This window comes from Eptatretus burgeri, chromosome 13 (assembly GCF_056783735.1).
Source record: "Eptatretus burgeri isolate ZD-2024b chromosome 13, Ebu_testis_v1, whole genome shotgun sequence".
NCBI lineage: Eukaryota > Metazoa > Chordata > Myxini > Myxiniformes > Myxinidae > Eptatretus > Eptatretus burgeri.
The window spans coordinates 54,800,963-54,810,878 of NC_140973.1; the positions used below are offsets into that span (position 1 = coordinate 54,800,963).

The window sequence follows — 9,916 nt, forward strand, 5'->3', positions numbered from 1 at the left end:
TGCCTTACTTGACAATTAAACACGAGACAAGGGTACCTAGAAGATCATTTGAGGGGGGGGGGGGAGAAATCTAGTCTCGCTCACCAATTAGAAGTCTTCGCACGTCAAATAAAATGCCCTGAAATGTGTGACCGTTCCTTGTCCGTTGCCAGCGCCCAGCCTTGCCATGCACCAACTCACAAACAGGCCTGTACACCATTCGACGTCACCCCCAAGAATCAGGAACGCCAAAGCATGTCTCTAGCAGAGCCAGCATCAACGGTCTGAGTGTCACCCACCATCAGGAACCACCAGGAGCCACAACCGACAGACAGCTGTTAGGAGCTGTGAGAAGCTGAGGCGCTGTGAGAAACTGAAAGGCTGCAAGGTCGTCACCAAGTGTCGCCAGCTCAGCAACCGTCTGACTGGAAATTGACAAAGCAACCTTCTGACTGGAAATTCACGAAAATAGCTGTTTCCTTGCTGACCAACTGTCGCAAAACTAACCGTCGCCAACTCACTGATGCCAACTGACTGACTGTCATAAAACTCTCAAAGCTGTAGCCAACTGACTGATGCCAACTGACTCAAAAAAACAAGGACCTCTCATCCTCTTTTGTAGGCAGCTTGTCTGGGCAGAGCCTCCAGCAGACTCCCCCCAAATCCACCCTTCCCTTTCGCATATCGTTGCCAGTGACAACCTACCCGTCCTGCGATCATTCCTGGCCCATGACGCCATGACTGTGGTGCTGAATGAACGGCAGAAAGCAGCCCTTTGCCGGAATTACCGAGCGAAAACGTGAAGCGCTCATAAAACGTCAACAGCAATTATCACAATGTTTGGCCCGATACGAAAAAGAGCCAGTTAGCATCCATAGAGCTGCTGAATAAGGTGTCAAATGTCGATGGAAAAAGGTGGGTGTCGAGCCTCCGTTGGGCTAACGGCTATTTTATGTGCATGAATGTGTCTGTCATGAAGAGAAAAAGGAGCTTTCCATAAGAAAGGGAATCTATTCTTTACCCTTCTCAACGCATCACATTTAGAATCCCACCAGACATGGGGATAGGTCTATCCGAGACATGCATTTAGGGAAATAACTGTCTGAGGACCTGGATGTTTGTATGCATTCGTTGGATCGGATTCTGAAATCCGTAACACTATATATATATATATATATATATATATATATATATATATATATATATATATATATATATATATATATATATATATATATATATATATATATACACACACACACCTTATTGAGGTGTTTATACCAGTGATTTTGGATGAAACGATGCAGAAATCAAGAAAATGACCAAATACCAAGACCTCAAGCATGAAGTGAAAAGATCCTGGAAGGTGAAGTATTTGTGTACAGATGGATGGACAGATGATGCACCATCCTATAAGCTTCCTGGAACTACTTTACAGGTGAGCTAAAAAACATCCCTGGGAATATTATTACAATTTAACTACAGTTGGAAGCTGTCCGGGGCTGAGCAATGATCCTGAAGAGAGCCCTCGGCACAAAACTTTGAGAACAGAAAAGTTCACAGCTTGGTCCATGAATCGTGAACCCGCAATGACACACACACACAAACACACACACACAAACACACACACACACACACACACACACACACACACACACACACACACACACACAGACCTGGTAGATCTCTGTTTCACCTCTTGATGAAACCCACCTTCATCTGGAGATAGCAGGCAACAACAGAACTCCCACATATGTGAATACACACACACACACGTACACACGCACCCGATCGGTATATTTCACCTCCTGACACCCACCCACCACATGTTGAAATCACACACACACATACCACACCACACCACAACACACACACACACCTGCGGTATCTGTTTCACCTCCCGACACCCACCCACCACACATGGAGATCACACACACACACACACACACACACACACACACACACACACACACACACACACACACACACACACACACACACACACACACACACATATAAAAAACATACACACACATATAAATGTACATATACAATGTAGCAAGGCTGCATGCATAGGAAGCCTTCCAACGCATTGGTTGGAGAGCTGACCTGACTCCACCCACAATGGTTGGGAAGAAAATCCTGTGTCCGCCATGTTGGTTTCTGGAAAGTCAGAGATGTCTTCGGAAGTCTCATTCACAATTTCAATTATCAACGCTATAAAAGCACAATGTATATTTCTTGTGCATTAAAACGTAAGCAATAGCTGATTGGTAATGGAACACACCCCAGGCAACATTGCAGGATCGCACGATTTCAGGATCACACAAAACGGTGCTAATTCCCGGCATTGCAATCCAGCCCACTGACGAACTGCAATCTATCTGAGCTGTACAACAACGACGCATTACGTATGCACATAAGCAGAAGGTATGTTTTTATTTCACGTACATAAGCCGGGTTATTTGCATTTAGCAATTGAGGTGGCTGACTGTTGCCAATTTACACCACCCGAATAAAGGGATGAACGATTTGTATAATGAAGGATTTTTGTATGCAATTAGTCCGAATTGTCAAGGCTGAACAGTAAGTGGATTATGTAGTACTATTCCTGATGGTCGTGGCTGTTGCAAGTCATATTGTAATAAAATGTGTCGATTTTCTGCATGCAAACCGGACAATGGAGATTATCATGATCCTTCGAGGTGTTTGTTTTTTTTAATTTGTATGCACTCTTTCACCGAATTAACTGAACCGAATTAGCTTAAAACTACGTGCTCAGTGATGAAGGTTTATGAAAGGTAGTCTTCTTCTTCGTATGAATATGCAGCACAATGCCAAAGGAGAGCATCATTGGCTGAGTAGATGGATGTGTCACTGATGCAATGGCGTCAATTGGTCAAGGAAATAATTTGGAATTTGGCCAAGGGGCTGACGACGATAGCTCGCTTCTCCTTCACGAAGGACACCATGTGGGATATTTCAGATCTACCAATGAATGCCGGCAGATGCGACGCCTGTTTGGCATCCATCGAAGGGACCACACACACCTTGATGAATGACCCTGCCTGTGAAACACCAGGATGACAGTTTATAGCTGGATCGGGATTCAAACCCAGATTAGCCAGCTGAGGGGCAAGTGTGCATATGTCTAGGCCATATTATCAGCCACAGAAAAGGTAGTGAAGGAAGGGATATGTGGCAGCATTTGAGGGTCGTCAGTGATTCGGTTGAGTGGAAGTATGTGAAAGTGAAAATTAGATGGTAGTGGGAAAAGGAGATTAAGTAAGAGTATGTGAAGATTTGAGGGAAATGTGTGAAGTGGAAGGAGAAAATGGGAGAAGGGGGTTGCTGAGTAGATAGAATGAAAGAAGCTGCAATCGTTAGTCATATATATATATATATATATATATATATATATATATATATATATATATATATATATATATATATATATATATATATATATATATATATATATATATATATATATATATATATATATATATATATATGTATGTATGTATATATGTATATATATATATATATATATATATATATATATATATATATATATATATATATATGTATATATATATATATATATATATATATATATATATATATATATATATATATATATATATATATGTATATATATATATATATATATATATATATATATGTATATATATATATATATATATATATATATATATATATATATATATATATATATATATGTATGTGTATATATATATATATATATATATATATATATATATATATATATATATATATATATATATATATATATATATATATATATATATATATTTATATATATATATATATATATATATATATATATATATATATATATATATATATACAGCCTGGTGTTGGCGTAGTGGTTCGGGTAGCATCTTGGGATCCAAAAGGTCCTGAGTTCAAACCCCGTTGGCCACTTGAATTAATACACACCAGGAGGTTGACTCAACCTGTCATCCTTCCGAGGTCGGTGAAGTGAGTACCAGTGTGCTGAGCCCGGTGTATGCCCCGGTTAGAATAGGTGCCATATCCCTGTGTTGTAAGAGGCGACCAGGGTTGTGTCAGGAAGGGCATCAGGCGTAAAACCTGTGCCAAATCACTATGCGGATCATACGGATGATCTTCTGTGGTGACCCCGAAGAAGAAGAAGACGGGAGCAGCCGAAAGAGGAAAAGATATATATATATATATATATACATATATATATATATATATATATATATATATATATATATATATATATATATATATATATATATATATATATATACATACATACATACATACATACATACATACATACATATATATATATATATATATATATATATATATATATATATATATATATATATATATATATATGAGCCTGGTGTTGGCGCAGTGGTTAGGGTAGCGGCTTGGGATCCAAAAGGTCCTGAGTTCAAGCCCCGTTGAGCCACTGAATTAATACACCAGGGGGTTGACTCAGCCTGTCATCCTTCCGAGGTCGGCGAAATGAGTACCAGTATACTGGGCCGGTGTATACCCCGGTCAAAATAGGTGTACCATATCCCTGTGTCGTAACAGGCGACCAGGGCTGCGTCAGGAAGGGCATTCGGCGTAAAAACATGTGCCAAATCACTATGCAATCATACGGATGATCCGCTCTGGCGACCCCGAACGGGAGCGGCCGAAAGAAGAAGAAGAAGATATACATACATATATATATATATATATATATATATATACACATATACACATATACATACATACACATCGGCACAGGCCTCGGGTCACGAGTATTCCAACGCACCCCTGGATCTTTCCAGTTGGGGAAATAGACCCCGGTTACAGACTGGTTTTGTCAGATGCTGAGCGTTTTCTGCCAGTCTGTAACCATTTTGGTTTTATATACCAATCGACCGGATCGTTCCTCGACGCGACACTAATTAATCCATAGCGGCAACTTCATACGAATCAGCCAGATTTATCGGGGAACACAACACAAGCAACATATTCACAACAATGTTTTAATTAATTTATAACCCGTTCTTAACTTGGGAACTACGGATTATGGGTTTTGAGGGAGTCCCTACCGAGATATACCTTAAACAACATCCAGACAAGACAGACAGACAGTATGCAGACAAGACAGTGTAATTGGTGATGTTTCATGGACGAGAGGAATGTGTCAAAAGCACGAATGTCGCTCATAACAAGCCGATGTCCACGGATTCGAGCCCCAAGCTCGAACACGCCGCGTGGCGAAATGGAGGCGTCGTACTCTTGCTCCCGGCAGCACCCGCGCACGCAGCCTCGGCGCATTCAAACCCCACGAGGTCGACTGCACCAGACCGTCAGATCGACGATGGGTTTCAGCTGATTACTCTCAAGGTCCAGCATACAAGTCCAGGCCTGGCCTGTTCACCAGGCCTCCTTTACGAAGCAGATCACAGACAGACACAGCTGTCCCCGACACAGCAGATCACGACTCCTACCGGTCGTCTCTCATCCAGGCGAGGGCAGACAGACCTCCTGCAGTCCTTCCCCTGCCTTTCCTTCGGCCCTGGCTCGCTTCTCCAGGCCACAGAAGGCAAACCCAGGTCCAGTTTCTCTCCCGGCCGAATCACCACTGTCTCTCCTTCGTTCGCTCGCTTCCAAGCCACTGGCTCCTCCCCTGAGTTTCACTTCTTTTTTCAGGCCACTCCCTCTCTGCCCACTGGGCGGGGCCTTGTCCAGAGAGGGGAAGGAAGAAGAAGAAGCCCTCGGCACACCTCCACTGCACAAACAAATAACAGCCTGTGACACCTCCCGAAACACATGTAACGTCCATTTTACCGAACAGCCTGGCTAAACATGCATTTAATGGGGATCTAGGCTAATCCTATATTTCGTAGCATACCAAGGGCCATTTTCGCAACAATATATATATATATATATATATATATATATATATATATATATATATATATATATCTTCTTCTTCTTCTTCCGGCTGCTCCCGTTAGGGGTCGCCACAGCGGATCATCTGTATGATCCGCATAGTGATTTGGCACATGTTTTACGCCGGATGCCCTTCCTGACGCAACCCTGGTCGCCTCTTACGACACAGGGATATGGTACACCTATTTTAACCGGGGTATACACCGGCCCAGTATACTGTTACTCATTTCGCCGACCTCGGAAGGATGACAGGCTGAGTCAACCCCCTGGTGTATTAATTCAGTGGCCCAACGGGGCTTGAACTCAGGACCTCTTGGATCCCAAGCCGCTGCCCTAACCACTGCGCCAACACCAGGCTACAATATATATATATATATATATATATATATATATATATATATATATATATATATATGTATATGTATATATGTATATGTAAATTGACTCCTCTCATGCTCGAAGAAGCTGCATAAAGCAACGAAGAAAGCTGACAAAGGTAAGCCCTTTGCTGCTTCTAACCCTTCCCAGAGTTTCTCTACAACTGTAACGATGTTCACAAATAGTACAAACATGAGAATCCCAATGCTACACACCCCCTCAGCTGCTGGACCGGTTTCATTAAGATGGGTGTGTATACCAAGGTAAGCCCCTTTAAGATGAGAGCAGTCAAGACAATCATTTTGAAGTGGAAGGCATATGGTACCACCAAGGCCCTGCCTCGATCAAGCTGAAACTTGATCTGATCAAGATTGATCTGATCTGATCAAGATTGATCTGATCTGATCAGATATAAGTTTTTATCAGATTTGTTAGTGGATCAGAGAGATCACTGATCTGATCCACTGATCAGAGGATCAGACTGGTCAGATCTGATCAGACTAATCAGAGAGACTGTTCAGACTGATCAGAGAGACCACCAAGGAGACTGATCAGAGAGACCACCAAGAGGCCAATGGAAACCTTGAAAGACCTGCAGGCCTTTATGGCAAAGACTGGTGACTGTGTGCATGTGACAATATCCCAAGCACTCCACAAGTCTTGCCTGCACCGTAGAGTGGCAAGAAGGAAGCCATTAATCAAAAAACCCACCTTGACTCCCATTTGATGTATGCAAATGACCATTCCGGAGATTCTGAAGCCATGTGGCAAAAGGTTTTGTGGTCTGACGAAACCAAGATGGAACTTTTTGGCCTAAATCCACGTTACGTTTGGCACAAACCCAACATAGCACATCACCCAAAGAACACCATCCATACTGTGAAACATGGTGGTGGCAACATTATGTTTTGGGGATGTTTCTCATCAGTCGGGACTAGGGCACTTGTCAGGATAGAAGGGAAAATGGATAAGCAAAATACAGAAAAATCCTCGAGGAAAATCTGCTGCCCTCTGCAAGAAAGCTGAAATTGGGAGGGAAGTTCACCTTTCAGCGTGAGAATGACGTGAATCACATGGCCAAAGATACACTGGAGTGGCTAAGGAACAAAAAGATAAATGTCGTTGAGTGGCCCAGAGTCTCGACTCAAGTCCAATCGAAAATCTGTGGCATGACTTGAAGATTGCTGTCCATCAACGCTCTCCACACAACTCGACTGAGCTTGAACAGTTTTTTTTCAGAAGAATGGGCAAATATTGCCCAATCAAGGTGTGCAAAGTTGGAAGAGACCGATCCCACCAGACTCACAGCTGTAATTGCTGTCAAAGGTACTTCCACCAAGTATTAACTCAGGGGGGTGGACACTTATCCAACCAAGATATTCTAATTTTAATTTATTTTCTGAAATTTGTACAACTTGTTTTCACTTGGAAGTTGTGAATTACAATCTGTAAATGAAGGTTTAAATAGTATAATTTAATGCAATTTAATTCCAGGTTACAATGCAATAAAAGGTGAAAATTTTGAATGGGGGTGTAGACTTTCTATTATCCCTGTATCCATACATTGGGACCATACTCTGTGCAGAGCGTTGGTGCTGCCGAAGCAGTCTCCTTCGCTATTGGGTATAATCCTGCATGGGTATCTAATCCGACGCAGGATACCAGCAAGCTGGCACTCATTTTGCCGACCTCAGAAGGATGACAGGCAGAGTCAACCCCACCTGGTATTAGTTCACCAGCCAAGTTGGATTTTTACTCAGGATCCAAGAATGCCAAGCCCAGCACCCTAACCATTAAGCCAACACCAGGCATATCCCTGTATGTATATTATATAAATAATATATGTATGTATAAACTTAGTGCATCATTTTAGTCTTCTGTCTTTAGTCATTTAAATTCTGTGAGTCTTTTGAGACGTACCTAAACGGGTACACAGATTCAGACTTACGGGCGAGATCACATCCAAAAAAGTTTCCCCCTTATTTATAGCTTGCACTTGCAATCAAGGAAATCATTGCGACTTTTGAAAGTCCTGACTTGGCAAACGAAGCAGAGAAAAGCACTTTTAGTGCCAGAGGTAACCGTTTCCCCGTGTGTTGCGTGGCCATAAACCGAGAAACGACGTGTTAAGACGAGCCTTTGGCGCTTTATTTTTAGCGTCTCCATTGCATTACCGACGCAGCGGGTGTTTACTGGGCGACGTTCCCACTCGGAGAACAGAGACCATCACCGAGGCACCAATAAAGTGTCAAATAAGTACTTTCAAAGTGGACCTTGAGAGTGATTTCGAATTTTTGACTTTCCAAAGGTCGGTCCAAACAAAAGGAAAAATAAACGGCTTGACATCATCGTTACATGGGTGACGTCATAGAGGCCTTTGTCGGTCTTCGCATTTTGCGTGTTCGCACCGGAGACCGTTCCGACCCCTGGCGCTTAAGGTGTCAGCCTCCAGCAAGGGTTACGCAAATACGCTCTCTGCCGATGCTTTGTTTGAAGTCTATGAGGATGAATAACTTCAAAGGACTGTGTTCAATCCTAATCCGAGAAAAAGTCACGTGCACATCCAAAACGGCGAATGGAAATGAGGAACGAGGCGTGAAAAGGTGGAGTGATGGATGATGGTCGGGCAAGGCCCGGGGCAGTGGGTTCTCGCACCGTGTGTGTTCTGGGTTTACTTGCGATCGATATCGCCTGTGCAGAAGAGAAACATGGAAATAACTTTCCGCCGCCTCTCCCGCAATGCCGTAAATCTTGTACCCCTCGATGTGCGCATCCCGGAGGGCCGCGGGTATATTCGTTTTACGCATCAAGGTACGGTGTCCTGGAATGAAATTACGGGGCGTCCCGGTTCCACCAAACAGGTGTCATGCCCACGCATACCTCTGTTGAAGTAACCTGTCGCCGATGCCGCTCTCCCAATAGCTCATCGTGCCAAAGGGCCAGCGGTGAAAGGCAGAAATTGCTCGCGTTGTCAAAACAATGGCTCCTGCAGTCACCGCGTCGTGCACCTTCCCTCCTTAATTGTCACATCTCCAACATTCTCTGCATACACTTCGTTACGAGATACAAGGGTTAGATGTTATGTGAATGAATTGACATTGTTCTTGTACATAGTGTGTAAACATTGGGATTTTATTTTATAGAACTTGCTTCACGTACTTGTTGGATAAGTTTGTAGTATATTTTTGGCTTCTCTGTACTGTCTTTTGCATGAGTCTTACTTTGCAAAAACCAAAAAGGTAAATAAATGTAAAATTCAGGGTCATCCTTACAACCTCCACTCATGAGTTCCACTTTTTCCCCACCTGTGGGACCAACTTCCACATTCTCTTTGATCTCATTCTTTCCTCCAGGTCTTCAAGCCAGCTGTTCACCACCATCTCAGATCGTCACCCATCCCAAGACATGATCTTTTATACCCCTGTTAACCCCACAAGCCCACCAGATTTTCTTTCCAAATTTCCAGTTTTTCCTTCCTGGGAGTTTGCTTCTGCTTCCCGTGCATCCTCCTCTACCCCCAATTCTTCCCCACATCCCTGATTTGTCCAAGAATCCCTTTATTTTGTCCCTCAACCCTGCTGTT

At 42.8% G+C, this 9,916-nt stretch overlaps 1 long non-coding RNA gene across 1 annotated transcript in view; it reads right to left on the minus strand.

Moving 5' to 3' along the window:
• The window catches only part of LOC147014505 (uncharacterized), a 69,024-nt gene extending 59,678 nt beyond the window's left edge, over nucleotides 1-9,346 (minus strand). Inside the window, exon 1 of the long non-coding RNA XR_015050450.1 lies at nucleotides 9,214-9,346. This is a non-coding gene — a long non-coding RNA (uncharacterized LOC147014505). The remainder of the gene's footprint in view (nucleotides 1-9,213) is intronic.
• Between the last annotated feature and the right edge of the window lie 570 nt (nucleotides 9,347-9,916).